Source organism: Limulus polyphemus, unplaced genomic scaffold (genome assembly GCF_000517525.1).
Source record: "Limulus polyphemus unplaced genomic scaffold, Limulus_polyphemus-2.1.2 Scaffold583, whole genome shotgun sequence".
In the NCBI taxonomy this organism is placed as follows: domain Eukaryota; kingdom Metazoa; phylum Arthropoda; class Merostomata; order Xiphosura; family Limulidae; genus Limulus; species Limulus polyphemus.
Window position 1 is genome coordinate 295,145 of NW_013666193.1, and position 7,759 is coordinate 302,903.

General features: G+C 35.6%; 1 long non-coding RNA gene across 1 annotated transcript in view; it reads right to left on the reverse strand.

Moving 5' to 3' along the window:
- LOC111085735 overlaps nt 1-5,683 on the reverse strand; it is a 30,101-nt gene extending 24,418 nt beyond the window's left edge. Inside the window, exon 1 of the long non-coding RNA XR_002610546.1 lies at nt 5,514-5,683. This is a non-coding gene — a long non-coding RNA (uncharacterized LOC111085735). The remainder of the gene's footprint in view (nt 1-5,513) is intronic.
- Nucleotides 5,684-7,759: the final 2,076 nt, after the last annotated feature.

The window sequence follows — 7,759 nt, forward strand, 5'->3', positions numbered from 1 at the left end:
CTTTCTGGGTAGCAGCATTTTCTGCTGTATCATCTCCCCTGTGTTGAAGTTGCCAGCAATGAGCTCTCTTGTGCCCAGGTTTGTTACAGTGCGAGCAAAGTCCCTCAAACCTCTCTGAAAGCTGACCTTTTCTGGCATTTAATCCAGAGAACTGTACCAACCTTGGTACCTCTGTGCTGGACTTAATGTAGGATTCAAATTCGAGAGCTCTGGCCATTGCATCCTGCATGGTAGAGGGGTGTGCTTGCTTCACTTGTATCTTAAGTTGTGGACTGTCCAAGGCATCTACGAACTGATCCCTCAGCAACAACTTGAGGAGATTGGGTGGTGCAGTTGGGTAGGTCTTGTGTGCCATGCTTTTCAAATCCTGTGCCAGCTCTTGCAGGCTCTCCCCTTTAGCACGGACTCTCGTCCTAAACCTAGCCCTGTAGACTTCTGACTGATTTTGGGTTCCGTACCTGAGTTCTTGAGCCGCTACCAGTGCCTGACGTCTGCTGATAACTGCCCAAGTATTTCCAGTGGTCCATCCGTTCATCTCTGCCAGTAGCTCAAACTGTGTTCTATATGCTTCCCAGTGCTTTCCCATCGTATTCCTGTGGCTTCTTTCTTACTGAATCACTCCTATTATTGACATTCATATCTGGGATGTGACTTCTAACAGGACTGAAGATGTCTGCATTAGGGTTTAGCTGCAGGGTCTGGAAGGGGCTTGTCATTGTCTGGGGCTGATTAAGTCGATGGTTAATGTATCCTCCTTGTGTAAAAGACAATAAATCATCCTTTAATGTATCTAATTCGCTTTTAAATTTACTAATGTTTTCCGTTTGTACTTCTTGTTTCCTTTCTTGTTCCAGTTGCCACTGCTGTAGTCTCTCTTCTTGTTTCTTTTCTCGTTCTTCTTGTTTATTTTCTTTTTCCTCTAACAACTGCTGTAATTTCTCTTCTTGTTTATTTTGTTGTTCGAGCTGCCACTGTTGCAGGTTCTCTTGCCACTGCTGTAATCTTTCTTCTTGTTTCTTTTCTTTTTCCTCCAACCACTGCTGTAATTTCTCTTCTCGTTCTTCTTGTTTCTTTTGCTGTTCTTGTATTGCTGCCATCAAATCTGCTAAGCTGTAGTTTGATTTGCCGCTTCTCGTCTCCATTTTTTTATCCCACTCTCTGACACCAATATGTTACGTCTCCGTTCGTTCGTTAATTAATTTTCCGTAAATTCGTTCCAACGAAACTTTAGCGACACAAGTCCTTTCTTAAATAAAACTGGTTTATTCTTTCCGAATACAACTTTACCGATACACTTAATTTCAACAGCCGCTCTATAACAACGCTATAATTCACGTCTCACGTGGCCAACAATATTCTGTCCGCATACATTCAATTACTCATTGCCCCCGCGTCGCTTCGTGGCCGGTCTTATATATACCAGCTACCCCCAATCAAGTAGTCTCCCGATAATTCATGAAGGTTCGAGAAGGACGTGGCGTGATACTAGTCACGTGACCTCGCTGACGCAACACTCTTAATATGTGCAATTCAGTATTTTGATTATTGTTTACATTTGGTAACATTTATAGAACTGAACTGAACTTTTAATATAACTACAAGGATGTGTAAAATAATTTAACTAATCACAAACAATACTGTAATAAAACTGGTGGATTAATCTTTTGGTGCACTACAATAAGTACCATTAAAATGATGCATAAACAAATTTAACATGCATTGCATTTCTACCCACTAGGTGTCGCCGTTTATTGAAAAAACTTCACTGATTTAAGCGCCTATTTGGACAACTTGTATGATATTATTTACGCAAAAAAAGGTGAAATTAACACTTTATATTAACTGGTAGTAACAACTTCAAAAAATTATATATATAGAAATTTTAAAAATGAAAAGTATTAAACTGGATAAAAGAACGAAGAAAACATAAGTACAAACTGTGGTATTTTGCGATGCATGTTAGGGTACGTTAATGAAGTCACTGTGTTTTTCTCCGAAGTCCGAGTGAGTTCGTCGCAAAGATAAAGTTAGTAAATATGAATACAAATGACAATCTTTATTACAAATAAATTCATAAACAAATACAATAAAAACGCCATAGTGAGTTTAAAGTTAAATGCAAAGTAAAACAAACCTATAAGTTAACAAAAGTTAAACCACGTCTAACAAAAGTTATCCGACACTAAGTCTACAAAAGTTAAAGTTAGCAAAATTTACAAACTGAAAGGTACGGTCAAAAGTTATTCTTACAGGGACAAATCTGGCTTTATATACAAAACACAAAAATACAAACAAAACCAGGTTTGCATACAAGTCCAACTTGTACACGTCACATTCATTCACTGTGATCCAAGTTCGTGACGGCCCCTAGTTATTATCCGATTCGCCACAAAAAAAAAAAAGACAGCAATCTATTCCACAAGTCACGAGCTGTATTTTCTGTAAGAAAACACGGCAGATTACCAGTTAATGAATTTAAGTCTCATGTCCATCTGAGAAAGGGAACATTTATAGGTTTACTTGAGTGAATCTCTGCATCCAGACTAAACTGTAAGAAAATGGCTAACAGAAATATGGAGGGAACTGTGTGAAAAACATCGTCCTTAATTATGAACTGTCGGACAAATAATAAAAATCATTAGTCAACATCTCTTGTCTGACTGAACAAATGATGAGATGTGACTCTCGGCTGCAAAGGATGGAAAGCATTTATACGGTAACGGGCAGTGAACCCTAAACCTTCGGGTTCACAGTCCAGACACGCTACCTCTAGAACACAACCCGCCACAATCATTCAGGACTGTATATATAAATTAAAAGAAATAAGGTAGGCATGATTTATTACATTTATAATTTAAAAAGAAACATACGGGTAAGCATAAAATCAAATATAATAACTGTTTTATTTTTGAAAATGCACAATGAATTAAATTCGGACGCTACAATATTGAAGTGACAAAAGATTATAAAATATTTCCTTGTACAGCGTAACTTCAATAGCGGTATTTTTTTAATTCCTGCTATACAAATGATTACTTATTATTATGAAATAGATTTTCATTATGACTCAACTTTTATCATCGGTAATTATATACACAAGTCACAAACTAGAACTCACGAGTATTAAAAATTGTAGTTTCCGTACTGGTTGTATCCTGTAAAACGGGAATAATAATAACGCAATATTTGTACGTGTATCAAGACACTTAACATACGCTAGCTTACGAAGGTTAAAAACCTCTTTTATTTAATATTTTCTAAATATAGTGGAACTTGTCATTGAAATATTTCTTTTAACACACAATTGCGCACTAGATAAGGACTACGTTTTATATATTCTAATATAAAAAGCTGATCGTACTGTTGTAGCGCAAAGCTACACGATGGGCTATCTGCACTCTGTTCCTTGTGGAATCGTACGCCAGATTGATTTCATACATATTTTGCTATACTACTAAATGCTGAGACATGTTAAATACTGCAAGGCCGTTTCCGGTCGTGTATTTAAACTTTAAACTCGTTTTTTCTCTCGATGTCGTTATGACAACTTAGTATTTATGATTAACTTTTAGTACGATTGTTGTTGCTGCCAGTGTGATGAGCATACATAACGGTATCTTCAGCCCGTTGTTTGGTCACGAACCTTTTGTCATGTGATATAAATTTCTTAAAATGCAAATTTGTCCTTGTGGGGAAATAAAAACTTTGTTTGTTTGTTTTGTAATTAAGCACAAAGCTACACAGTGGGCTATCTGTGTTCTGCCCACCACGGGTATCGAAACCCGGATTCTAGCGTTGTAAGTCCGCAGACATACCGCTGTGCCACTGTGAGGCAATAAAAACTTACCAAAATAAATTTCTTTCACCTATTTAAAATATTGTTTGATAATATTGCTATAAAACGGAACACTTTCCATGCTAATAGATTGTTATTAATTAAATATGGAAATATTTACCATTCAATGAATGACTAATATTAGGATGTATCGGTTTGGAGTAAAAAATAAATGCAAACGGAGACGTAACAATAATATAGAGAAGATAGTCCGACTTGTCAACTGAAATTCTAAAGTAAGTGAATAGGCCTAACTGGACTTTTGACAAGAATAGAACCATATATAAATAATGTTTATGATATGCTTGTTATCTCTATAATGTGAAGATTTTATTGTACATACGTTTAAGTTGTTCCGAATATAAATATATTATTTGAAAACAAGTAAAGTGTGTGCTGTTTATTCATTGTTGAATTTATCGCTAATAGTCACAGACACCTTCTGTAGAAGAATCCTAAGCCCAACAACAACACACTATATATTTAAACTATTAAGAAATATAAGTAAAAGCCATTTATTCCGTCAATTGGCAAAAAGAAGAACTTATACATATGTATATATATTATTTTTAAAATCTGAAAACAGTGTTCTCCAATGGTAAATTTGATAGTATATCGAGGTTACGACCTTCCATATTGTTACGTCTCCGTTTGTTAGTTGATTTTCCGTAACTTCGTTCCGACGAAACTTTAGCGACAGAAGTCCTTACTTAATAAAACTGGTTTATTCTTTCTGAATATAACTTTACGATACACTTAATTTCAACATTCGCGCTAAAACAAACACTATAACGAACGTTAACTTCAACAATACTCTCTGACTGCAGATCAATTACTCACTACCTACACATACTGTTCCGTCACGTTGTCACCATCTTCTATATACCAGGCTACCCCCAATCTAGTAAATGCTAGGGCATTCACGAAGGTTCGAGAGAAGGAGTGGCGTGACACTAGTCACGTGACCTCGCTGACGCAACAACATGTTTGAATGAGAATGATCAGTCACGTGATTAGCGTTAGTCGATATGGGCAAATCTGACATTTCTTAAAAGTTATATATCTATCTCTCACGGGAGCAAACCTGGTATTATATGCAATAAAAAGCACTAAAAAGTAGGACTTGCACACAAAATGCACCCCATATCCAAGATTTGTGTTCACTAAGAATTGAGCTCTTGGGCTTAGCCGTTTCTCCAACAGGAACGATAGCCTTTTATTCCTGTACGTCATGTGCTACCGTCCCTACAAGTTGTCAATTAACAAACTCACGTCTTGGCTGCTCACAAAACAGAGAAAGTTAAAGAGATAATTGAACGATTATGCGTCCAAGCTGAGAAGCCTAAAAAAAACACTAATTTTGAAAATAAAATGTATATCTTAACTAATGAGGAAATAGGCATATAGCATCTTCCTGTTCTATCATACGTCTAGATGAACATCAGTATCACGTTTCATGTAACGGAAAATAAACTGGTGATAACAAGATACTATAATATCATGTTTAGTCACTATGCCTATATTTTGATTTCAATATCTAATGCTAATTTTAAAAAACAAAAAAAACATGCTCACTTCAGGGATACAGTAAGTTCTAACAGTGGGCAAGCGATGTAATGATGTGTTTGTTTAAAAAAAAAAAAAGGTGTTTAACATTAAATGAAAAAAAAAATCTTACCTATTAATCTTTATCTCCAGCTATTAGTTCGAAACTAGTCAGAAGTGTTCCTTCACCCCACAAAATAAGCTTATATATATTTATTTATTTATTTTAATGTGAGATCATGGGGTGTTTACCAACGAGGGAAAACCCAAGATCAACAACATGTGAGTGTTAAAACGTAAGTTCATAATGTAACATTTGCAATGCTGGTTGGAGAACTAGTGTTTTATATCGTTATCGCTTCCTTTCCTATTCTGTGAATAATACACTTATCAGACTACAGGGGGAATCCCGGGCATGTTACTTCATGGCTGGAAAGCACCATTCTGTTTATGGTAGAAAATTATAAATATACAGTAAATTAAAATACGGGTTAAGAATATTAAATAATGAGTTTTCAAATGTCGACCACGTAATCCGTAATGCAGTCTCGCTCACCCTAACTCACAGTTCGAGTTTTAGTGCGCAAAACAGATAAGGTTTGGCAAAGTACACAACTAATAAAAAAAGGAAAAGTACGTGCTCGAAATATTGTAAATATACGTTTGTCTCCCGATTGTAAATTGAATATGCTCGTTATTCAGTTCATAAAGTCTCGACCTCTTAATATTAATGCAGATTTCGAGCATGTTCACATTGCTTTCTACAGTTGCAGAGCAGTAGTACTCAAGCATTTTTCTTAGAAGACTACGTAGATCTTTTATTATTATTATATCGGACTACAATGAGATCTGTACATTACGCTGCCGCTTCCTTTCAATATTCATACATACTTTCCTCGAACCGCTTGAAGGGAGCTCGCGAACCACAAATTGAGAAAGGTTGGCGTATACAACTTAAAAGAAGCTTATAATGAAAACAAAACATAAAAAAATGACCAATAAAGAAAACGTTATGCATTTGTTAGTATTACTCTAACTACTTTACAGGGTTCGTACAGGTCCTAAAAATCTAGAAAAATTATATGAAATGAACTCTAAAAATTGTAGACAGGGACTAGTACTGTCCCTAATTTTGAACTGCCAACTAAAGGGGAGGTAACCGGTCGGCAGCACCTACCGTCAACTCTTGAGCTACACTTTGCCAATGAATGGTGGGATTGACCACCACATTATGACGGCCCAATGACATACTTTTTAAGTATCAAACATATTGTCGTTCTTTCATGTTCAGGTTATCCTAAAAGATGGCCAATTTGTCACAGAAATGTAACATAAGTCTTATGAGAAACCAGTAGTTTTATTACCACTCATCTCTCATTACACGTTAAACATGCGACTATTATTGGACAACTAAACCGTATCAATAAGACTTGTACAACTAATGAAGGTAACTATAAAGCTATACAATAACTTGTACTTAAATTAAATATTAATAGATATTCACAAACATTTTTGATAAGACTTTACGAAGCTGAAAACAGAGTTCACAGTAACAATACAGAAACAATACCACGTGAAAAAAAGCAATTTCACAGGAATTTCGCTATACCATATATTAATCCTAAGATATCAGCTTGTAACAGGCGTGCAGACAATCAGGTCTTGACATCAGAGTTACAGAGAAATCAGGTAGCACCTTAAAAAATATGTTAGTCAGATCAACCTTTAATCCCAAAACATTTAATAAACCCGCAACTAAATGTGCGGGTTGTAAATCAAGTTTAAGAGGCAACTGTAACCACAAGAATGTAGTATACAGTTTTACATGCAGACTTTGTGGCTATGTATACATCGGTGGAATAGTCAGAGTTATTATGGATATAATTAATGAAGACATTCGAACTCTACACACATTAGACAGTAAAGCCAGTGATGTGGCTGAACATTTTGTTGCCAAACACGGTATAATTGATATCGATTGTCCCATAACAACAAACATTCTTACTTATTGCCACAGCTTTTTAGATAGAAAATACAAAGAAGCTCTACTAATTTCAGAGTATAAACCACAAATAAACAAAAAATCACCCTGGAATTTGTAATTCTTCCTGCTTATATTTAATTAGTGTGATAACATATGTCTGCTTTAGATAGTGTAATCTTGTCCGTTTGCATGTACTTTCAATTTGTTTATATGTTCTCGGGCGAAGTCCACCTAACTGCACAGACTCGTATTAATTTGAAATATTTTGTAAGCCTAAATAAGTTAGCAAGTGTCTTGTTTGTCCCGATGAAATGGCGAAATGTTGGCTTAAATAAAGCCAATTATGTTTTCTGGAGTTACGGAAAGTTAATTAATTCGTTCCGACGAAACTTAGC